The sequence below is a fragment of the Adiantum capillus-veneris genome, chromosome 12, assembly GCF_014529385.1.
Source record: "Adiantum capillus-veneris isolate H3 chromosome 12, ASM1452938v2, whole genome shotgun sequence".
In the NCBI taxonomy this organism is placed as follows: Eukaryota; Viridiplantae; Streptophyta; class Polypodiopsida; order Polypodiales; family Pteridaceae; genus Adiantum; species Adiantum capillus-veneris.
Genome location: NC_140942.1, coordinates 4,832,469 through 4,857,827, shown reverse-complemented (window position 1 = coordinate 4,857,827; position 25,359 = coordinate 4,832,469). Strand labels below are relative to the sequence as shown.

The 25,359-nt window shown below is 45.0% G+C and overlaps 1 protein-coding gene across 1 annotated transcript in view; it reads left to right on the top strand.

Annotated features, from left to right (window-relative positions):
* Window positions 1-25,359, top strand: part of LOC147445243 (uncharacterized) — a 33,775-nt gene that overhangs the window by 7,275 nt on the left and 1,141 nt on the right. The gene's annotated exons all lie outside the window — the stretch shown is intronic.

The window sequence follows — 25,359 nt, the reverse complement described above, 5'->3', positions numbered from 1 at the left end:
CTTGCCTAAAACTGGAACGCTTGCTGCCTTTTTATAGGCCCGGGCACCCGGCGGAAATAGGGCACAAAAAATAGAAGCTCTGGCGCTTCTAGAGAGAGGAGAGAGAGAGCTCGTTGTTTCTGGCGCTTCTAGAGAGAGGAGAGAGAGAGCTCGCTGTTTTCAGCCCTGTGTAGCTTATTAGCGCTGGTTTTTTTTTTATAGAAGAGCCTTGCTTTATTTTATTATAAGAGGGCTGGTCACTTAAAAGTGACCGGCCACTTTATAAAATAAAGTGTGAACCTGTTCAAACTTTAAAAACCACTCAGTGAGTTAGAAACAATGCGACACATACACATTCCAGGCGTCCCTAGGTGCAGAACATGGCCACAGATGCAATGCAGACACAGACTCCTCGCGGGAAAGCATCTGCCCTCCCGCGAATGTTCCTGCTTTTCGTAAAAAGCTTCATTGAACCCATCTTTATTCTTGTGCTCGCGTTCTTACGCGTATTTTCTTACTCAGTTCGGATTTCCTCCTTAGCCTACGGAATGCCCCCTTTCTGATGCACCCGTCACCCATCATGTGACGCATCAGGGGCACTCGTAACCCGGCTCTTTCCAGCGAACTTACGGAAACTCCTTCACGATGTTTACCGTCACCCATCAAATGACACATCAGAGTTGTCCGTTCTTGATGGCACTTCCTGTAGCTACAATCTTTTAACAGTTCTTAGTGTACACAATAAATTATCCTAGAAAAAGAGATTAATCATTAAAAATATTCAAGAAAATAGTCCAATTAGCAACAATCAAGAATTCCATTTCATTAAAGTCATACAGAAGAATACTGTCAGCTTTAAGTATCCCTGAAGCTCAAAGAGACATCAGTGACTCTAGTATCTAAATCAAGGCATCTGTTGACAAAGGAGCGGAGCGATTCCCCTCTTGTGCATCCCACTGCACCAGATCTCCGGCCAAGCTGAAATCTGGGTTCTATTTGGAGTAGACTATGCTAAACCAAAAGTATCGAGGTAAAGTTTCACAATCTGAGGAGTATCTGCTAGGTCCTCCTCCTCCATCCACTTCGCATCCAATGCAGGATAGTTCTTGAACTTAACCAAGAACCGCCTTCGGACTTTACCTTTAGTCTTCGTATCCTCATGTGCCAAAATCTGTTCAGGAACAAGGATCTCCTCATTTTCTTCCACTTCGGGTTGCTCATTAGGCTCCCCATCATTAGGCACATCACCTTTAAAAGGTTTCAAGAGACTCACATGGAATGCATTGTGAATCCTCCAAGTAGCTGGCAGTTTCAATCGGAAGGAGACATCATTTATCTTTTCAGTGATTTGGAAAGGTGCGTAGTATCGCATACGGGTCGCATACTAAGCTTTGGAAAAAGCCTCTCCTTTCCCTCTTTCTTTCGTAGGCGTGTCGTCTCAAAATGTAAGAGCACCCAATCATCGTGCTTTAATTTCATGTCACGACGATGGCGATCCGCTGCCTTTTTGTCGTTCTTGAGACTTTTGCGAAGTCTCGCGAACCTTGGCAAGTCGTATCCAAACCTCGCGTATATTCATCCGCTTCAAAGATCTTATCTTTTGTGCTCAGGAAGGGTGGAACCTTCGCAACACCTTCAACAATCTCAAATGGCGCCTTCCCCGTCGAAGAGTGTATTCGTGGTATTTAGTCAATACTATGCATGATGGAGCTGATGGTTATATTGTCTTGTGGGTGACTACCATGGGTCTATACCTTGCACTTTCCTTCAAGGGTGAATCTGGGCTTATCTTGGATTTATCTAGGTATATATTGTGGTATTGTAGGCAAATTCCACCAAAGGTAAGTATCTTTCCCATTGAGTTTTCTGATCTGAGATATAAGACTTCAATAAATCTAGAACCACTGAAATTGCAATCTCAGATTGCCCATCAGTCTGAGGTGGAACGATGACGAGAACTGCAACCGCGTGCCAATGCTCTCCCAAATTGCCTTCCAAAACAAACTCGTAAATTTGGGGTCTCTGTCGGAGACAATCGTCTCAGGCATGCCATGTAATCTGAAGATCTGGGCCACAAACAGTCTCGCTAAGTGATCCGGCTTGACTGTTTTCTTCACTGGAATGAAATGAGCCTGTTTGCTAAATCTGTCAATAACAATCAAGATACCATCGTGACCACTCTGTGTCCTCTGGAGATCAAAAATGAAATCCATCGCAATACTTTCCCAGGAGCGGGTGGGTATGGGTAAAGGCTGTAACAATCCCTGTGCCTTATGCTTGTCAAACTTGACCTTCTGGCATACTAAGCAACTGCGCACAAACTCTTCCACATCCTTTTTGAGTCTCGGCCAATAGAAGTATCTCTCTACCCCCTTCATAGTGGTAGCAATGTCGCGGTGACCCGTAAAAGGTGGACAGTGGCATTCAGTTCATAACCTTTTCTTTCAACGGCTGTGTAACGCACAACACAGTCTTTTTCATCAAGTAACCTTCCCGAAGGGAGTATCCAACTACTGTCTCCCCATCCCGTATTCGTGTGAAAATATCTGCAAAATCTGTATCTATGGCGTCGATCACGAAGCTCCTATGATGTATCGCGGAAATAGCCAGAACCAACGGCTTCCGAGACAAAGCATCTGCCACAACATTCTTTTGTCCCTGAACATGGACAATGTGGAAGTAAAACTGTGACAAGATGTTCGCCCACCGCATCTGCTTTTTCGAAAGCTGCTTATGTGACAAGAAGTAGCGCAAACTCTGATGGTCTGTAAAGACAGTAAAATCCGCTCCGAGTAGGTAATGCATTCTCTGAGTAAGAGCATGGATAACCGCCAAAAGCTCTTTCTTATATATCTGTGCTGTCATCTCCGGCCTAGAGAACAATTGGCTCTCGTAAGCAATGACATGGCCTTCTTGCATCAAGACCGCACAGACTACGACCACAAGCATCACAATATACTTCAAATGACTTCTGCAAGTCTGGCAAAGTCAAAACTGGTCCCGTAGTCAATTTCTCTTTCAAGGTCCGAAAGGCAGTCACCTTCGTGGATCCCCACGAGAAAGGGACTCCTTTCTGTGTGAAGATATGCAAAGGGGAAGCAACCTTTGCAAACTTTCGTATGAACCGCCTGTAGTACGAACACAGTCCCAAGAAGCTTCTAACTTCATGGACATTCTTCAAATCGGGCCAATCACGGATAGTCTCTATCTTGGCCGGTTCCATTCGCACTTCAGCTGTTGAGACAATGTGTCCCAAAAAGTGTATCTCTGGTAGGAAAAATTCACTTTTCTTTGCATTAATCACTAACTTGTGATCTCTTTATGCCTGAAAGACTTGAAGGAGATGACTCTGTGTTTTGCCTCATTCTTTGAGAAAACAATGATGTCGTCAAAGAAAGTGCCAACAAATAGTCTGTACTCTCGAAAAATCCCGTCCATCATCCGGTTAAATGTTGCAGGAGCATTGGTTAAGCCAAAAGGCATCACCAAAAACTCAAATAACCCAAAAGTAGTCCGAAAGGCCGTCTTGTAGACGTCTCCTGGCGCGATTCGGATCTGATGATATCCACTCTTCAAGTCAATCCTTCTAAAGCACGAGGATCCCTGTAAGCTGTCGAGTATATCATCGATCCTAGGAATCGGGAATCTGTTCTTGATGGTGATTTTGTTGAGAGCTCTATAATCGATGCACATCCTTCAAGATCCGTCTTTCTTCAAAACCAACAACATTGGAGAGCAATACGGTGAAGTACTAGGCTGGACAAGACCCTTTTCCAAGAGGTCTTTCACTTGGTTCATAATCTCTTCATTCTGTGCTCGGCTCACATGGTAAGGTGGCCGGTTTGGTGGTGTGCTTCCAGGTATCAGATCAATGGTATGATCTCAGGACGAGCAAGTGGTAACTCTCTTGGTAGGCCCTCTGAGAAGCAATTGGCGTGAGACTGGAGAAAAACTCGGCGTTCTTTATCAAGTTTAGACATATTTGTCCTATCCTTATTATTCAATTCTTTCATAAAGATCGAGTAAACAAACAGACTGGATTTCATTAATTTTGAAATGGCCGAAGCCGATACAATAGGGACAAATTCGCCCTTCAGTTTTATATCAAGTACAATTGTTCTGCCCTTTTCTGTAGTCAAAGTCGCTTTTCTCGCCCGATAATCGACCACGGCATTGTTCTTGTGGTACCAGGGAATCCCTAAGAGAACATCGCAACCCTCCAAAGGCATTATGAAGAAGTCCTCATGCCCCAAATACCCCTGACAATGCAACCGAAGTTTGCCAATGATAGGTGTAATGGCTACGTCCCTGTCGGGTGCCTCTAGAACTGCCTCTGCAAGTGGTCCCATCCGATCGGGAGTAATCTCGAGCCGCGCCGCCAATTCCGGTGAAATGAAGTTGGCCTTGGCTCCTCCATCAAAGAAAATCAGGGCCTCTTGATCTTTCACTTTGCCCCAAGCTCAACAAAGTTCTGTACTCTCATCCATGGTGTCGGGATCGGTACCCACACAATCTGGAACCAGTCTTGTTTTCATCTTACTTTTTCGTCGACGTTCCTCAGTTGCTCTCGAACTCTCAGGCCTGTCGTCGTCCTTATCATTCTGTTCCTTCTGTGCCTTTTTAGGGCACTTCGCGGAGATGTGTCCCTGTTCTCCACATCCAAAGCACTTCCCCTCTTTGATGAATCGAGCTCGCTCCTGAGGAGTAAGCTTGGGTCGTGCATCCTTTTTCTTTGGGTTGCTCTTTTTCTTTCTACTTTCATTCCTAGAAGTCTATTCGGCTCGTCGTGTCATGTTCTCATCTGTGGGGTAAGTCAGACTGCCAGAGTGAATGGCAACGCCCCGCTTCGCATGACTCATCAACTCCTGAATAGAAGCTGACTTATGCTCCAAGCAGTGATCTCGGATCTTTGTAGGTAGACCCAAGGTAAATTGCTCAATCTGTTCTCTGAATGTGATCTTCTTGAATGAAGAGGCGGGTAGAAAAGAGCTCCAGGATCTTTCACAATAAGCATTGATTGTATCTTTCTTGGTCATCCGAAGATGGTTCCAAGCAGCTCGTATATCTCGTTCATATTCTTGCGTCAACCAAGAAGAAATAAAAAGCTTTTTGAATTTCAGCCGTTTAACTGGCGCAGTCTTTGTTTAAAAGAAGCGTGGACCACCAAGTACGAGCATTCCCCTTAAGGTAAGAGGTGGCTCTCCGAATCTTGGAGTGCTCTGAATAGCGTCCTCCCGCGAAAGCGATGTCAAACTGCTGTATAAAAGACAAAGCCTTCGAAGTATCTGAGTATCCTGAAAAAGTATCAAACTTTGCTTTTATCTTTGAAAAAGTCATACTGGTTGGCTTTGTAAAAATTCTTCTTGTTCGCATAGAAGTGTCCATCATTAGAGTCGGAGCTGTCCTTAGACGAGTCCTCAGTAGAACTGTCAGGCTCTGGGCGAGATTTAGCCTTCTTTGCCTTTTTCTTGCCCTTTCCAAAGCTTTGTTTCTTGCTTCGCATTTTACCTTTTCTGTCTTCTTCGCTCGAATCTGAAGAGCTAGAAGAACTGTAAGAAGAAGAAGAAGAAGAAGAAGAAGAAGAAGAAGAAGAACTGTGTACTCCTTCAAATCGAACACGCTTCTTTTGTTTTTTTGCCTTATCAAAAGTTGACCGATGACCCAAATATCCCGGGAAGTCAGTGCTTTTTGGCTTTCTTTTGCGCGCGAAAAAGCTGAGCAATCCGTGCATCAACCACCTCTTGTGATTCCTTCTTTGAATACTATTTGTGATGAGAAGGTTTGTTGAGAGCGAGTTTCAGTGGTGTAGTGGTTTTCTGCCACTGTGCATGCACTTCTTGAAATGAAGTCTCGCTCATATATTTTGCCAATTTTGGATCCTTTGCAAAACTGAGCATCATCTTTGTTGCATCGCCGATCAATTGACGACGCTTCATCTTTCTTTGCTCCGCCTGAGTAGGCTGAGGCGGGCCATAGTCTCTGTCTGAATCTTCGTTGTGATCCCTGCCCGCATCTCCAGATGCAAAGGGAGTCGATTGATCTTTGCGTGAAGCCATAGGTGCCGCGGAAAAAAAAAATGGGGATCGGATTTCCCGTAGAAGAGAAATCGGCCGTGCTCTGATACCACTGTAACAAACTTGGACACTCCAAGTCAAGAATCAATCACGACAACACCAAATAACCACTTCAAACAATTCACAGATCACAATAGATTTGCACTGGCCGAGCGGAGTTCTGTGCCTAGAGATATTGGCCCCAAAGACTGGCGCCCCTTTCAGTATTTCTTTTTGTATTAATCAGTTCAAAGTACAAGAGAGTGGGTCGGGATTCACTCTCAGACTTTGCGTCCAGATGCTTTGAGAAGTGAAGGCCCAACCCACTTATTTAAAGTTACAAGGGATGCCCAAAAGCAGAGCCCCAAAAGCTTTCAAAATCAAAAGCAAGTGTTCTCTCTCACAAGCTCTCTCTGTGTGGCTTTTAATAATAAAAGCAAGTAATCCTTCTCTCTCTCTCTCTCTCTCTCTCTCTCTCTCTCTCTCTCTCTCTCTCTCTCTCTCTCTCGCCAAGGTAGAGAAAAAGCCGCAAAAGCTGAAATTGCGTCGCTTATGCTTTTTTTTCAGCCTTCCGTATTTTGCGCCGCAAATCCTGGAAATCCGTACCTGCTGCCACGTGGCATTCCCCGCCTGATTTAGGGTTTATAGTAAGCAATTAGGGTTAGGGTTTCCAGAAATTAGGGTTTTTGAAAATTAGGATTTCTGGCAGATTTTAGGGTTTGCAGGAAATCAGGGTTTTTGCTGCCCGTAGCCACGTCATCACTTTGTGACAACAACCTGTAGGCCCCAAAATTGGTGCCCCTTTCGGTTTTTCTTTATACTCTAAGAGGGTAGACAAAGAAGAGTCTTGGGAATTCTACCTGTATCCAGCTATATACCACCTTTTTGTCAGAATTTCAGCAGCATAACAGCCCCTAAACTTGCCCGGACCCAAATCCCTTGTTGGAATTCGCTCCATTGATATAAACCTTCCGATTTTTTCCCAAAGACAATGAATTCAGCACGTTGTATTTACTGGTTTTTGCAGTGTTTTCAGTCCTAAACAGTCCTTGAACTATCCTCTAACAGTCGGGCACTGTTCCTAATGGTTCTGGCATGTGTGTGGCTGAAAAACAATTTAAATTCAGCACATAACCAGCGCTGAAAACGCACTTGTACGGTGAGGTTATCACCTTCACCGGTGCCTGCTTTTGGAGCAGCAGTTAGCTACTCCTGTTCCTGCTTAGAGAGGCTCTTGCCTCAGCATAAACGCATAAGACCTCACAATTGTACATGAGTCAAATAAAGAGCCCTCTTGTGGGGCATCACATTACTGCACGTAGGGAAGAGAGAGCAGTGTGAGGTGTGCAGGACATGATTTTTTGCACCACACTGTAATGAGAGGAAAAGCTTGCAGTCAATAGCTCTTAACCTGTGACAGCTTGCAAATGAGGGCCTTCCCAACTAGAAATCGAGTGCCAGCTTTTCTGCATGAGGAAAGTACACAGAAAGGTGCCACTTGGCACATTTACAAGCAATTTCCCGCTTTGGGCTTTCCGCTTAAAAATCTCCCGACTGGTTGCCCAGTTGACTTTACAGTAAAGTTTTAAAATGTTCCCCTTGTCATTCCGTATGTAATGACGCAAACAGATTTCATGCTTCCGTTGACTCTAACTCGTCATCTGACCATCTATCCCCACTAGGACCGCATCCAAAAATGCAATGTGGTCCAGCTGTCGGGTACTTTCCCTCAGTGACCCCACCTTGGTACTATGCCTTTATTGAGTTCATCTCCTAGTATCCTCCAACTTGCTAAGTACTACGGGGGGACCTACATGATCTTGAACTGAGCCTAGACATCCTCTTACTATACGAATTCCAGTGGTGACCAACTTCCCGTCTGCGGGTGAAACTACCGTTCACATTGGCTATACAATGTCCGACCATTTGCAACTTCAAAAAGAGGTTCTAAAAAATAAAACAAAAATCATTGGAAAGAAACCAACAACTAAGGTTAGCAGTTGCCACGTCCTCATGACATAGTTAATAGTTGCCACGTCCTCGTGACATACCCCCCTCTTTTTAATCGCAAACTTCCTCGATTGCATACCATAAATACACGCCACTGATGATCTTGTGTTGTTAGCACTCTTTTATCATCGCATGTATCCGCAAGAAAGTTTGTAACACAGATACAAATGACTTAATGAGACCTTCATACTCCTGTCATTTCTATCTATTAAATGAATTCGTATGTACATTTGATGTGCTAGCTCTATCATTACCCTTCCTTTGTACACGTTGGGTTGGGACATAAGTAGGATATAACCCAAAGGCTTCAAGGTAAAGCTGCAATACATTTGGTGACTCTGACAGTTCATGCTCTTCAATCCACTTTGCATCCATAGGTGGATAGTTCTTGAACTTCACCAAATAGCGTCTTGCAACGTGTCCTTTAACTTTTCTGTCCTTATGTGCCAAAACTTGCTAAGGTACCAGGATCTCATCAAGTTCCTCAACTTTTGGTTGATCCTCATCTGGCATATCTTGTGGAACGTCACCCACGAAGGGTCTTAGAAGACTCACGTGAAACGCATTGTGAATCTTCCACGCATCAAGCAATTCAGCCTGTAAGCCACATCATTGATCTTGTCAAGCACTTGAAAAGGCCCATAGTAACGCATGCTGAGCTTAGGAAAGAGCCGTTCCTTGCCCTTTATCTTCTTTAACCTTGCCTTTTCGAACCTTAACAGAACCCAATCACCAGGTGACAACAACAATTTACGACGGTGACAATCAATAGCCTTTTTCTCCAAGGCAACTTTAATTTTCTAGTACATTTCATCCATGTTCTCAACATATCGATTTGCCTCAAAGCTCTTGCCCTTTGTATGCACAATGGGAGGAACCTTTTTGCTGCCTCCAACAACTCTCAAAAGGTGCCTTGCCAATCGATGAATTTTCTCGCGGGAAAACTCGTCCAATTCACAGGGGAACTGTTCCATTGCGTGCAAGAGCCCTTGGGATGCGCGTAGGCGTTTTCGCTCCGCTAAAAACGATCCGAAACAGAGAATTACAGCCTACTATGTTTTTCTGCAGGTTTAGGGTTCGCACCTAAACTGCAAGAGAACACCAAGAGAGCTTTGTGAGAGCCGTGGGATATGTGTATAGGGTTTTGGGCACCCGATAACAAAAAAACAACGTGGATTGTTGTGGGTGAAAGCAACCCAGAGCTTGTTGTTATGGTAGAGAAGAGAGACCAAGTACCTGAAGAGGGATCTTCCTCACATGGCACAGAGAAAGTTCCTTCAACTCTTCAAGAAGAGGACAAGTTGTTTAGAGCTCAACTGCGTTGTTGCATGGACATGCTTCATAAGAATAGTCGTATCCTCTAAGACATGAATTGTATTGACCACTGATTTTCCTTTATCTTGAGCACAAGCTGGTTGTTCAGCTTTCGATGATGTTCTGACGTTGGAATTTCTTTTCAAATTAGATGGATTTGGTTTCTTTGGACATTGATACCATCTATGGTCACCATCGCAAATTGTACATGAACCATCCTTCTTTGAAGTGAAGATGTATTTGACGAAGAGCCTGGCTCAGTATTGGAATGTTGATCTTGAGAAAAATCACGTCCTTTACTACGATCAAGTGGAGCATTTGAAGAAGATTTGCTTTGAGATTGCCGATCTTGAGAATAGAACCTTGAAGTTTAATAAGGTGCTGTGGCTTGCTGTCTGAACTGAGAATGATGTTGCTGACTTTGGCTATAGTTGTCTCTTCGATCGCGTTTTGAAAAGTGAGCGATGTTTGAAGATCCATTACCGGAAGAAAAATTCCGTGTAGGGCGCCAATTATCGCCAAGACGCTCCACATAGGCCATTGCAGCATCCAAGGTGATAGGGTTGTATTTGTGCACATCGTCCTTCAGGTTGGGTTCCAATCCGTTGATAAAGTTGTGAAGTTTATTAGAGGGACTGAGATCCTCTATCTCCAGAGTTTTTCTTTGGAACTCTGTGATGTACGCGTTCCAAGGAACTTGTTTGGCTTAGGCGGCGAAGAGAGGACCAGGCATGAAAATCCGCATTGGCAGGTTCGAACGCCTTGCGAATAACACGCCGGAATTTATCCCAAGAGGGTGTGTGTTTACCATCAGCAACCCGTCGTTGCCACCAAAGAAATGCTGTATCCTTGAGCAAAGAACTAGCAATTGCAACTTTTTTACTCTTGACTAAGTCCGTGTTGGACAAGTAGACCTGCATTTTGAACAACCATTGGTCCAGTGCGCGCTTGTCACGGCGACCAGTATAAGGCTCGGACAGTTTAACATCAAGCTTCTTCTTCTGTGCAACATTAAAAATTTTATAAAGTGATTGAAGTTCGCGATTGTCTACCTCTTAAGTTGGATCTGGTTCGTTCGGTTCCACTGAAGCTTCGGAAGAAGGTGTGGAAGATGTTGCATGTGTAGTCCGAGAAGCAGTATGACGATTCTGAGAAGTGTTTTGCGTCTCATCTTATCCAAATGAGTGTGTAGTGATGTTAGGCTTGTGGAAAGTGTGGCCATCTTCTCCTTGATTAGAGTAAGGGCATTGTCAGATTGATCACCTTGGTTACGTCTCAAAGGGAACTCGAATAGGTGCAGGATCTGGATTGGGAACAGGTTCTTGGATAGGTGCTCTGTGAGCGGAAAGTGCCTCTGGAGTCGGGGAGTCTCGAATGAACTACCACTTCGGGTGCAAAGTGTTTTTTTTCTCATGTGTCTATGTACGATATGAAAGGTATGGGTGCATTCAATTCTCCGTCTGCCGTGGGTACACAGCAAAGTCCTCTCAGCGCTCGAAGCAAAGGAGAGAGAGAGAGAGAGACAACGTTCGAATTCCAGCTTGTTTTGTTTTTTTTACGCAAGTTAAATGAGTAAGAGCGCTTTCTTATGGCCCTTTAATTAATGGGAGTGGCTGGCGAGGTTGGGTGCCCTCAGTGGGTTTAATTAAATAAATTGCGCTGGCTTATTGTGGGTTTTAATAAAACCATGCGTTGCTCTCTTAAGTCCCTAGCGTAATTTTTTTTACGAAGAGCTGCCAACGTATGTGTGAGGGTAGCGTTTGGTGAGGAGGCGCAAGGCTAAAGAGGCACGTTTGGATTAGTGGTGCTAATCCTATAATTAAGACTTAAAACTTCATACTTAAGATTAAACTTGAGACTCAAGAAACTGAATGTGTGTCTGATTGATTGAATGAATGCCTTAAAACTAAGTACAATAGGCTCCTTATATAGGAGACGAAGAGACACAAATGAAAAGACATGTCTCATGGTGAAGAGACTCGACTTTAGACGTAAAGACACACATCCTTTCGGCGAAGAGCTGCAACCATTGGACAAAGAGTCGCAACCGTAGAGTGAAGGGGTGTGACGAGTCGTCGAAGGAGTGTGGCTTTTGGCGAAGACGCACGTCTTTTGGGCAGAGGGTCGCGACCATCCAAGCCTAGGGGTACTCTTTGGCATGGCACTTCGCGTATCTACAACTAGGAGTAGATGTAATATTGCAACATAGTCTCAATCGTGACACTTGCAGTATTTCACCAGGAGGTGTATTTTTCCTGTTGCCTTCTCTAAATATGTATTACATATTTTTCTTTATTTTATTTTTAGTTATTTTCCCGGAACCCTTGAAAAGATGCAAGGGGACATTGCATGGCCAGTGTCAAACGGTTGCGGCCGAACAGGTTTCTCACATCGGGAGTCTAGGTCAGTCTGGGACTAGTCGGGCCAGTTAGCACTGAATTCTGATAAGCAAGGTTGCATCTGTACGTACGTTACTTACCTTACCGTACGGTATGGTAGAGTAGTACAGTACGGCCAACCTGAAAAATTTGGGGAAAATCAGCACACTGATTTTGGTGGATAGTTTTGGCGAGCCGTTTTGTGTGGCTTAGGCTTATTGAAGTGTGTGCCAAGGCTTAAAACTTTGGGGCTCACCTGTTACAATTTTGAGAGAGCAGATTTGTGTAGAGACCTTCACAGACAATCACACAATTGCACGTACTCTTCGCGACCTCGCGTCCTCTCTAAGCATTTGTTCTCCTCTCGCATTCCTCATGTGTGTCCATTGTAATGTTAAGTTGTTTATGAGTCTAATTTTTGAAAGCTCTCTGACTTTAATTTCAATATAATATGGTTTTTTTTCCAAATGGTACGTACCTATTACGTACCTGAAAGGTGGTTCAGTGACGGAAGTACGTTCTCCACGTACCTTAACCATGCCGTACACTACGTACCTTTCCACCTTGCTGATGAGCATGGAAGCCTGTGCGCGCCAAATGAAGTCTGGGCCACTCGAAAAGTCACAACTTTATAAGTGAGTGGGAACTAGGGAATTAACTCAGGGGCAAACTGGACACTTGGGGGAAGGAGAGCTGTCATAAGACGGGCACCACGTGCCAATAGAATAGAACAGACTGAACAAACTTTTAGCACTTCAATAACAACTGAATTGAGAGAGAGAGACGACACGCGGCACAGTGGCAGAATTCCGCCCCAGAGAGTATTGGCCCCAAACCTTGACACCCCTTTCAGTATTTCTTTATATTGCATCAACACAGTACAAGCTGGTACTCCAGGCTCTGCACCTTCTCCAAGAAGCATGCCAAAGAGGCTTCCTGCCAGAGAATGAGCCCTTAGCACATATGTAAAGGCCCTAGGCCCGAAAAGCAATTTACATGAAAAGACTTCAAACTCAAAAGCTGCTGGTCCAAAAGCAATGCCAAAGGCTTTTAATCACGGAATTCTGTACAGCAATAAGCGCAAAACGCGGAAATCCGTACAGTCTGCCACATGTCAGCGTAATTTTCGGAATTTCCATACTGCTGCCACACAAGACTTTCATTGTGTGTGTGGGTCCTGCTTCACTTGGGGCCCCATCGGACGGGGTCCCCATAAGTTTGTAGGACTTATCCTCCTGTTACTTGTTCTTCTTAGGGTTTAGGCCCCTCGGCCGACATCTGCAAGTTGGCTTCCTTCATCAAGGCTTTTACATGTCAGCAGTTTGTGACATCTCCCCTTCTTGAAAGAGAGCTGTTCAACGACTCCCTCATCACTCCTCCTGCAAATAACCTAAAAAGGTCCGGGCTATGAGATATAGAGGCCTTTTACAACCAAACGTCCCCCAGGCCGCAACCTGCGTCGTTTGGAGGTGCTAAGAGTAACCACTGCTCAAACTTCTTAATATTTCGCCCGTAAATAACCATGTAGGTCCGGGCCATGAGTAAAAACAACACTTTTCAATCATTCAATACTCCCCCCCCCCCCCCCCCAAATAACCATAAGGGTCCGGGCCATGAGTATGAACAAGCATTCCCAAACATCATTTCTCACCCTCCACCTGGGAGTAAAATCACCAATTATTGAAACTAGTAATAAAACCAGAGTCAAACATTTTCAGTCGGCACCAAAACAGGTTGAAAACAGATACCATCCATTTTAAAAAAATTTCCAACAGGATCACCAAACAAGTTCTCAAACAAATTAGGGTTAGATTCCTTCCATAAGGTCTTAGCCGACCACAAGCTCTTGGACAGACAAGGTTCCTATGGTGGTGATGGTAGTTCCAAGTAGTCACACCAAACCTCCGAGGGTATCAACAAGAGGCACCTGCTGAGAGATGTAAAGGAATTCCAAGTTATAATTTGCTAGGGTTTCCATGGCAAGCATTTCAGGATACCCCCCTCCGCCAGAAGTTGCACTCTGAAGGAAGATGTCAGAAACCATATAACCATAGTCACAAGGGACGCATTGCGGGACGGGGGAACGGGGGACGGGGGACGGGGCTGAAATGGATTTTTAGTGTAAAAAGAGAGCGGGACGGCAAGTGGGGACGGAAAAGTGGGGAAGGGAAGCCCGAAAAAGGGCGTCCCCTGTTACTATGCATATAACTACGGGCAAAAAATTTCTTGAAAGCTTGCCAAGTACTTGGAGTATACTGCTTGGTAGCTATCAACATCTGCATGGCACTGACTCTGAGAAAAACAGCAGCTCGAAACAAATCTTGGATTCTTCTCTTGTAAGTGATCTTTATGGCTTATGCCCTGTAAGACATGAGCGGTGAAGACGGGAGCGCGTCCGATGCGCGATGAGGTTAAGGGTGGGAGTGGCTAAAATTTCCAATGAACTTTGAAAGTGCATTGCTCTGTCTCCTCCTTGGCAGGATCGGTATGCTTTCAGAAGAGCACACTTCTGATGCTCTGATACCACTGTCACAAGACGGGCACCACGTGCCAATAGAAAAGAACAGACTAAACAGACTTTTAGCACTTCAATAACAACTGAACTGAGAGAGAGAGAGAGAGAGAGAGAGAGAGAGAGAGAGAGAGAGAGAGAGAGAGAGAGAGAGAGAGAGAGAGAGAGACGCAACACGGAGTGGCAGAATTCCACCCCAGAGAGTATTGGCCCCAAACCTTGGCGCCTCTTTCGGTATTTCTTTATATTGCATCAACACAGTACAAGCCGGTACTCCAGACTCTACACCTTCTCCAGAAAGCATGCCAAAGAATGAGCCCTTAGCACATATTTAAAGGCCCTAGGTCCCAAAAGCAGTTTACATGAAAAGCCTTCAAACTCAAAAGCTTATGGTCCAAAAGCAATGCCAAACAGCCGCCAGCGTAAATCATGGAATTCCATACAGCAGTCAGCGCAAAACGCGGAATTCTGTACAGTCTGCCACGTCATCATGTCAGCGCAATTTCTTGAATTTCCATATAGCTGCCACGCAAGACTTTCGGGGTGTGTGTGTGTGTGTGTGTGTTTCCTGCTTTATTTTAATCTTTTATGTCACAAACTGCTGAATCTCCAGGACACCTCAGCTGGAGGGGGCGCCCGTTTTAAGGTTGGGGCTGATTTTTGTTCAATAAGTGACCTACAGTGTGTGTGTGTAAGTAGTGGGTGTAGGTTGACAACTTCAATGGAAAGCTTGCCTTCTCCTCTGTCTCATGGAGGGCGATGATTTGCTCTCGTGCATCTCTCTCCCCCCTTCGGCACATATGGTAATGCCCCACTAATTGGACTACTCAGATGAATATATATAGTTCTGGGGGTTTATGCGCGTTTGCCAAGGCAAGAGTCTTTTGAATAGGAACCGGATTAGCTAGCTGCTAATCCCCCCACAGGTACGCACAGTTCCATCGTAGAAGATTGCGAGTTTGGAGAGTTTTCTCGTGTGAAAACTCGTCCAACTCACAGGGGAACTGTCCCATTGTGTGCGGGAGCCCTTAAGATGCACGTAGGCGTGTTTGCTCCACTAAAAACGATCCGAAACAGAGAATTACAGCCTGCTGTGTTTTTCTGCAAGTTTAGGGTTTGCACCTAAACTGCAAGAGAACACCAGGGGAGCTCTGTGAGAGCCTTGGGATGCGTGTACAAGGTTTTCGGTATCCGACAACAATTCTGTTGCAGCTCACCAGAAAGCTTCTAAATTGCGAGGGAATCCGAAGGGGTTGTGACGTTGTTATGTTACCGAAATCAGGTCGGAAACCTGCATTTTCAGCCCTCGCCAGGTTTGGACAACTTTGTCAGAGTTTGGCCTAAGTGTACGGATCGTCAACTGTTAATTGAATAAAGAAATACAAAAAGGGGCGCCAATTTTGGGGCCTACAGGGTGTCGGTCTTGTGTGCGCAATGACATTCTAGTCGCTGGACGCAACTGTGTTCTCTTTTCTTCACAGTGCTCTGTGTAAAGTTAACAGGTAATTGAAATAGTACCGCCCTCTACGTTGTCCAGGCCGGTTATAGAGGGTACGTCACAAGTGTGATGACGTGCAATCCCAATGGCCATTGGGCCACTTAAGGACGTTGGACCAAAAATTAAAGTCTATGCAGTTGTTGACGTGGCTAGAGACCAATCGAAAACCGCTGCGTTTTATGAGTTGCTATGGGGCAGTGCATACGACCAGCGATCGGGGCAATTATGTGCGGCTTTTGGTGTCACAAAGGTACGGAAGCGTGAACCGACTTTTAATTATACTTCAAATACTCAAGAGAATTGGAGAGAGAGAGAGAGAGAAAGCTTGACACTTCATTGGGGACTAGAAGATGGGCTGGTCCCCCCCCATAAAGAGATTATCTTTATTACTAATGGAGAATCTTTACAAGCACAAGAACGGGGCAAAAGCCCGTCCTCTATTCTTTCTTTTTTGCTTCTGACTGAGAGAGTGAGGAAAAAACTCTCTGACTACTGAGAGGGTTTCCCTTTGCTGTGAGGTTTTGGGAAGCTCTCGGAAACGAGAGTCCATCTTCCACAAAACTCAATTGAAGCTCTCGAAAATGAGAGTCTACCTTCCGCTAACTGCGTCCCTTTATGCATAATCATTCTTGCAATAAAAACAAGGGAGAAACACGCAAAATGCACGCACACACGCTTGCTGTAATTTTCTGCACATAACCTTGTAAGGTGCAGCGGAATGATTGTTTGCGCTTTGCTCAACATGAGTGCTCTGAACTGTGCTCAAGGTTCCTTTTGTTCTTATGGAAGGGAGAGCCTTCCGTTCTTAATGAGAGAATGCTATGATCACAAACAAAGTGAATGGACACTGTGCGTGCAAGTGTATGAGACTGAGAGATAGAGAGAGGAGAGATATGACACCGGAGACGTTGTAAAACCCTCCTTCGAAGGCCCCACTGAGAGTGGTCTACTATTGATTGCACAAAGTGGTACAATGATGATTCATGGAAACTGATGCAACTTGGGGCTAAGTCGGTGACGACAACGGGGATGGCGAGAATGACCTAAGGGCTGAAATCTGCAAGCTTTTGATGGTTGTTCAAAAACGCTATCTGCTGAAAATCTAGTGGGAGTTGAAACGCTGATTTCGAGGCCGTTTTTATGCTGCTGAAAACGCTGAAATTGCATGAGGAAAACGTTGGCTTGCTGCTGCGTTTTAATGCTGAAAAATGCTGATTTGGTCTGCTGCGTTTTGGGCTGAAAAACGATGATGGGACTGCTGGGTTTTGGGCTGATCTGGAAACGCTAGGGCAAGGGATGTTGCGGTCAAGCCAATGCTGGAAACACCAAGGCAAGGGATGTGCTAGCGATGAGAAAAACGCTAGGGCTGGTGGTTGATGGAAAATCGCCAAGGCTGGGGGTTCTTGATGGTTCTTGCTGAGAAGGTGCCTGTTGAGCGGTGGAGCTCCTGCTGCCTCTTTTGCCATTTAGTGCTAACTTTGGTTTGCTTATATATTTCCTTACCCAAATTGCCCTACCTACTTTCGTTGGAAAGTCACTTAAATTAATGAGTGAAAAATTTCAAAAATAGGAAAAATAGGCTAAATGCACTGGAAAAATCCCATGACGGAATCTGATGGGAATACTGATGATCATGCTGTGTGCAACCAGAGGATATGCATCTATACTAAGTGACTGGGCATGCACGGTCTACGAATAGACTCACAAAAAGTGCCAGATCACTTCTAATCTAGACTGATTGGACTGATGGAAACCCTGTTCTAGTGTAGCTTGTCCACGGACACACAGGGTTGGATGTGTCACGTGACATCCCCTCCTTTTCAAAGTGAGGTACTGGTACCGAACTGTATGGCGTCGAGGGAGATCGCCAACAACATCCGGAATCTTGGAAGGGACTATTTGCCGGCCCACTCTGATGTGTGGGTCGTGCGGTACTTGAACTTCATAAAGGTTTGCAAGGCCTGCTTATTTGGGCCGCGCTGAAAGCGACACAAAGTCTTCTGTGGCTCCTTCGATGCTTCAACTTTGTCGAGAGTCGTGCTTCTTCCATCTTCAAGAATCTCCATGGCTGAAAATTCCTGAAACATTTCCAACACAAAACCATGAACATACCCATTCCATGTAAAGTGAGTGGAAAAAATCTTGTCTTCGCTAAAGACTGTGTATGCAATGTAGATGAACATAGAGACGGAGTGCCAACCCGTTCATCAAACACATGCAAACAATGAGACCGAATCTTTCTCTTTTGATCTAGAGCAATCAACTGTGGCAATTCACAACGGAAATGCCCATGCTCGGTGCTTATACGTTCATGTGCTCGTTCTACAAATGTGTCATGCCAAGGAAGAGACATGGAATGTGACTTCCTTACATACATACTTTTCAGTTTTTCCGCATACACTCGTGCTCATTCATGAGTGAAACGTGCTCAACGTACAATATGTCATGCCTAGGAAAAGGGATCATATAAAGATGCTGACTAAAATACAGGAAACGATCACGAATGAAACATTTGAACAATGCGTGCGTATCAATCATGCGAACACATAATACTTCCTGTGAGAGTTCTTTGGACCTCGACTCGAAAGCCAAGATCGGTTCTTCGTGATTGATCGAATCTACAACGAGGTTAGCGTTGCTAGAAAAAGCATCTAACACATCATGCTTGTGAACAATCACATCATCTTCATGCAACTCATCATGCTTGTGAGAAATCACATCTTGATCATGCAAATCATCATGCTTATCATTATCATCCAAATCATCATGCTGCTCACAATCATGCAAATCCTGTGTTGTCATGCTTTGGAGAAAAAGAGACTGAGAGAGTCTCCTTCTCATGAAGCCGTTCAATCTTGTCTTGCATATTAGCAATGAGAGATGGAGAATGAACATTGTCCTCTCCATGAATGATAATGGGAGAATCACTTTTTGTATTGAGAGTGAAAGTGTTAGCATCCCAATCAATGAGAGGGTTACCATCACGAAACCATCGAATGCCCAAAATCAATCACATCCTGAGAGAGGAGAGACAACAAATCTTCTAGTGAAGGCAGCTTTTTGAGTTGCAAACAACACATCAAGGCACTCCTCCGTGATGAGAGCGTCCATACCGGGAAGAAAGCCAGAGCCCTCGATAGGAGATCTCTGACTAACTTCGAGGCGGGCTCTCTCAACAAGAGAGGGACTGATCACATCATGCATACTACCTGGGTCAAACAATATGACAAAACGTTGCCCCGTCATATGACCATAACATTTAATGAGAGAATCATCAATGGGAGGGTCATGAGAAACTTGGGGCACACTCGTGTTATCATTAATTGCATTGGCAGAGGAAGTGGGTTCTGTGGATTCTTTAGGTTCATTCGATTCAAGCTTAGGATATGTTCTTTTTATGTGACCCTTAATGTGACAATGAAAACAATGACCTTCCTTAGAATAATTGCTTTGCTCTTGCGACGTGATGTATCCTCCTACAATTCCTTGTGCTACCTTTTCATCTGGAGTAAGCTTAGGTTTAGCAATTGTGTTAGCCTTATCCTTAGATTCATTGGAAGAATTCTTTTCTGAGAGACTGTTGGAAGATTGGTTAGAAGAGTTACCATTCTTACCGTTCTGAGGGTTCTGAGAAGTCTGCGAGGTACTTGTGGACGTCTTGTTCTTCTTAGGCTTTCCCTTGTTGTGCTTCATCTCCTAAGCGAGAGCAATCGCTACCGCCTTGTTGAGATCCATTGGATCGAAGACTTCTACATCAAACTTGATATAGTCGTCTAATCCAAAAAGGAATGCGTCTTTGCGTTCATCATCCGACTTGTGTAATTGGGTACCTAGCTGCAAAACACGATTAGAAAAAGACATAACCGGCATACCATTTTGCTTGAGAGCGTGCCAATCGTCCTTCAATCGTGCAAGGTACTGAGGTGGCATAAACCGCGCCTTGAGCTTGTCTTGGAAATCAGCCCAATTGGAGGAAAGGGGCGTGAATTCGTCGGCTTCCTCTAGATGTGCGGCTAGCCGTGCCTCTTGCCATGCGTGGTATACCAATTGATGGTATCACCGGCAAGGTACATAGCTGCCGTCAAAACCTTGCTATTTCCTGTCTTATTAGTTGTCGCAAAATAAGCATTAAATTGATGCAACCAAGAATGAATAACCGTAGCATCCATCTTACCATCATACTTACTGAAAGTCAACTTCTCTGTGACTGGATGGTTGGAATCCGCATCGTGGCTTGCGCCACTTGAGGAACTCCCACGATCTTTGGTTGATTGGGATTACGAGGCAAGTACTTGTCGAATCAATTCTTAAGTGCGTAGTTCTCGTTGAGCCTCACGCTCGATCTCCAAGGCCACTCTTTGAGCTTCACGCTCGGCCTCCAAGGCCACTCTTTGAGTTGCACGCTCGGCCTCCAAGGCCGCGCTTCGTGCTGCCGCTTCCTCCCTTTTTTGTTCTTTTCTTTCTTTTCGTTCGTCGCGCTCGTGTTCTAAAGCAAGGCGATTTGCTTCTTGTTTAGCGACGACCATGCACTATGATCTTTGGTTCTTAAGTCCACGAGGAACTTGGGTTCTTGAGGTTTTCTTTCGCTTGCAAACCGTGTTTGAGAAGGATCTTCTCTTCACCCGAGTTCTACTCCTTTCTGCGGGCGCACCCCTTGGCGGCCTAGCGCTCACACCAAGGTTGCTTTTTCCCACCTCACGTCGATTGGCCGGCCGCTAAGTGCACGGTCCGCTCTCAATGAGTGAAAAGAGGCACAAGGGGAGGTTGGACAAGCCCTTCTTTCTTGGGATTCCTGTCACTCTTCAAAAACACAATTAGGAATCGACATGCCCAAGCGAACTTGGGTTCGTGCGACCGCAACAAGCAAAAAAAATCTTGTGGTTCTTGTGGTTCTTTCCTTGAGTGATACAGAACACTGCCAAAGCTCTGATACCAATGTAAGGTGCAGCGGAATGATTGTTTGCGCTTTGCTCCCGATGAGTGTTCCGAACTGTGCTCAAGGTTCCTTTTGTTCTTATGGAAGGGAGAGCCTTCCGTTCTTAATAAGAGAATGCTGTGATCACAAACAAAGTGAATGGACGCTGTGCGTGCAAGTGTATGAGACTGAGAGATAGAGAGAGAAGAGAGATACGACACCAGAGACGTAAAACTTTCCTCCGAAGGCCCCACTGTCGTCGGCGAGAGTGGTCTACTATTGATTGCACAAAGTGGTACAATGATGATGCATGGAAACTGATGCAACTCGGGGCTAAGTCGGTGACGACAACGGGGATGGCGACAATGACCTAAGGGCTGAAATCTGCAAGCTTTTGATGGCTATCCAAAAACGCTATCTGTTGAAAATCTAGTGGGAGTTGAAACACTGATTTCGAGGCTGTTTTTATGCTGCTGAAAACACTGAAATTGCTTGAGGAAAACGTTGGCCTGCTGTTGCGGTTTAATGCGGAAAAATGCTGATTTGGTCTGCTGCGTTTTGGGCTGAAAAACGATGATGGGACTGCTGGGTTTTGGGCTGATCTGGAAACGCTAGGGCAAGGGATGTTGCGGTCAAGCCAATGCTGGAAACGCCAAGGCAAGGGATGTGCTACGACGAGAAAAACGCTAGGGCTGGTGGTTGATGGAAAATCGCCAAGGCTTGGGGTTCTTGACGGTTCTTGCTGAGAAGGTGCCTGTTGAGCGGTGGAGCTTCTGCTGCCTCTCCTACCATTTAGTGCTAACTTTGGTTTGCTTATATATTTCCTTACCCAAATTGCCCTACCTACTTTTGTTGGAAAGTCAATTAAATTAATGAGTGAAAAATATCAAAAATAGGAAAAAAGACTAAATGCACTGGAAAAATCCCTTGATGGAATCAATGGGAATACTAATGATCATGCTGTGTGCAACCAGAGGATATGCATCTATACTAGGTGACTGGGCATGCACGGTCTACGAATAGACTCACAAAAAGTGTCAGATCACTTCTAATTTAGACTGACTGGACTGACGGAAACCTTGTTATGGTGTAGCTTGTCCACGGACACATAGGGCTGGATGCGTCACGTGAGAAACCTTTAAAATGTTACCTGAGCACGTTCCAATGCCGAAATAGAGACCTTTTTCTCGATGGAATCACACCAAACTTTGTGTACGCGTAGTGTAGGTAGAGAAGAACTAGATTCTATGAGTACTTCGCTGAAATTCACACTAAAAGAGATGATTGAGGGCTGAAAACAGAGAATTTACAGCCACCACACGCTACGAAGAGAGTGCCTGTTGCAACTTCTCGCGATGAAACTTTACCAAAAGCTGGCTATGGCTATGAGAACCCTTGTTCTAGACAATGGGAACATGAGGGCACCACATATGTCGCAAGGGGTTGCTCTCAAGCTGCCATGCAGGGCCTCCAATGCGTAGAGAATACTCACAATAGGGGAGGTAGGAGGACTGCCAACACTGAGAAGTGGGGGAGGGGGTGCTCTTATCAAGCCAGCAGGAAGAGGGGGCGCTAGGAAGAGAGAGAGGGTAAGAGTGAGAGTGAAAGAGTTAGTTTGCCTTGGTAAGTGTGCCACTTGGCACACTTAATAACTCAGAAACCCTTTAACTTTCACATTTAAAAGTTCACAAACTATTAATGAAATGTGCAAATTGAACCACAACTGCACACACAGATGCAACCGATGAAAATGTTAGCTGTTCCTCAGCGCAATGCCATACTGACACCGTTCTTACCGTCACCGCTCTGGCATTACCTGTTCGCACTTGTCCGGCCATTTGGTCCAGCATAAACATTTTTAACTGACTTATCTTAAGGCCGTAAAAATAATTCAGGCCTCAGGGTTATTGTTCTAAGGACCCCATCTCATTCGGGTGCTTGCACTGACGGGCGTAATTTTTTGAGCCTGAAATCTGAGGCTACTATCAGTCCCTTCATTGAAGACCCGATTTTCTAATCACATGATCGTATTCTCCAAAAATGAAGAAGATTACATGAACCATCTTTTACAGGTTTTCAGGCGCTACAACGACAGATATTGGTCCTATGGAGACTTTATCTCTAGGCGAAGCTCTTTATTTTGTGATGTTGACAAATTGTTTCGGCCGCTTTACGAGGGTATATTTCCTCAAGCACAAGCTTTTCAGATCCTCAAGAATTGGCGGACTCTTGTGACAAAGGAAACAGACATGCAAGGGAACATTCTACTCTCGTAGGCTATGACATGGCCCTCTTGCATTAAGACGGCTCTTGAAATGCTGCCACAAACCACAAGCATAACTATAAACTTCAAAATGTTTTTGCAAATCTGGTAAAATAAAAATAGAACCAATCGTCAACCTTTCCTTGAGGGTAGTGAACGCTGCAATTTTTGAGGGTCCCAAAATGAAGGGAACCCCATTCTGAGTCAAGGTATGCAATGGAGAAGCAATCTTTGCAGACTTTCAAATGAACCACATGTAGCAACCATATTCAAGTGACCAAACGAACAATGTCATGTATCCCTGCAATAGTGTTTGTAACCGAGGAAATAGCTTAGAGTCTGTAGAGTCCATGCTCCATCGACGTCCCTCCTTGAGCAAAGATCCCCGATAGAGGCTGGATGCTTTGTAAAGACCACGTCCATGCTCAATTTGCACAACTCGTGCATGGACATGAGATGGAATCATAATTGTGGAACATATACTAGCTTGGAGGAATGCATCCTTCCTTGTGTCCAAGAGAAGATTCTTAGAACCCTCACCGTGAGTAGGACTCACTGATTTGTCATGAATAAAGACAAGACCACAATGTCATTATGAAACCGGCCCGTGGGGCAGTAGGCTTTGGCTTTCACCCAAAATTTTTACTTTAGACACACACACAGAGCACTTTGCAAAGGGAACCTGCGACGGGAATTAACACTTATGCACACACACGGCTCGGAAGCTAGAATGCTCCGAGCAGACGCCGACAACCTGTAGGCCCCAAAATTGGCGCCCCTTTCGGTATTTCTTTATATTTTAACAAAGGGAATAAAACCTGTGATTTCCTACGAGCTGTCCCTTATAATCCGGGCTGAAATCCACCCGTTCTAACCGATTTCAGTAGCATAACTGTACTAGGATGCTTCACAGAGAGTATCCCCATGCAAATGGATGACTTTCCCGACGCATACGGACACTTTGCAAAACTTGGCGAGAATCTTCAGCATGCGGAATTCTCTGTTTTCTGCCCCGAAAATGCGCTAGATCACCTCTACAGCGGTCCTCTCACGTCCCCGGACCTCGTGGGGGTATTAGGGACTGTTTAGGGCCGAAACCCTTAATCTGCAAAAATACACAGCAGGCTGTAATTCCCTGTTTTAGGCTCCGTTTCGCGAGCCAGTCGCATCCGTAGCAAGTCCTCGAGCTCCCGCACGTGTAGGGCTACTTGCCCTTTGAATCAGACGAGATTTCTCACGTGAATCCTCTTCGAATTTACCTCTACCTACGGGGGATTAGCAACTAGCTAATCCAATACCTGTGCAAGAGGCTCTTGCCTCGGCAATCGCGCATGAACCCACACAAATGTACATTAGTCAAATGAAGAGCTCTCTTGTGGGGCATCACATAATTGCACGTAGGAGAGAGAGAGAGAGCAATGTGTAGTGTGCAGAGCATCACTCCTAGCACCACACTGTACATAGAGTGGAAAGAAAGCACTCCATAGCTCTTAACCCGTGACAGGTTCTCAATGAAGCATCCCCCCAACATAAATCGAGCGCCCCCTCTTTTGCGCTTGACCTGTAATGCATCTGTAAACAAATAGATGCAAAAAGGGGAAGATTTCCATGGCTGCCAAAACCTGCGTATCTCTGAAAACACAGCAAAACAGCCCTGTAAACACGCATCTGATGCCTTCTGATGTTGAAAATGAGCTCCTTGGTCCTAGGTGAAGTCATGGGAAGCTCAAAAATGGAAAGAAATGGCTGAAAATCAAAGTTATCAGCCTCCAAAACTGCTCCAAAAAGTCAGTTACGAGTTCTGTTCTCCCAAACTTGGTAAATTGGCCAATAAGTGCAACTTGGCACTCATGCATGCAATTTCCCCGCATTGGGCTTCCTACTTAAAAATCTCTCAACTGGTGCATCGATTGACTTTGCAGCAGAGTAATATAATGTTCCCCTTGTCATTTTGAAGCTAATGACGCAAATAGATTTCGTGGCCCAAAATAGCAGTTCCCTAAATTTTAACGGATGCTTCCGTTGGACTCCCATTTGTCATCTGACCATCAATGCCCACTGGGACCGCATCCAAAAATGCAATGTGGTCGAGTTGTCGGGTACTTTCCTTTGGTGACCCCATCTTGACATTGTACCTTTATTGAGTTCACTTCCTAGTATCCACCAACTTGCTAAGTGCGACGGGGGGACGTACATGATCTTGAACTGAGCCTAGACATCCTTTTACTTTACGAGTTCCATTGCTGACCAACTTCCCGTGAAACTACTGTTCACATTGACCATACAATGTCCGACCATTTGCAACTTCAAACAGAGGGTCTCAAAAATTAAACAAAAATCATTGGAAAGAAACCAACAACTAGGTTAGCAGTTGCCACGTCGTCGTGACACATTGCATGTTGAATAAGAGATCCTTCGAAGGTGTGGTGTGTCGTGA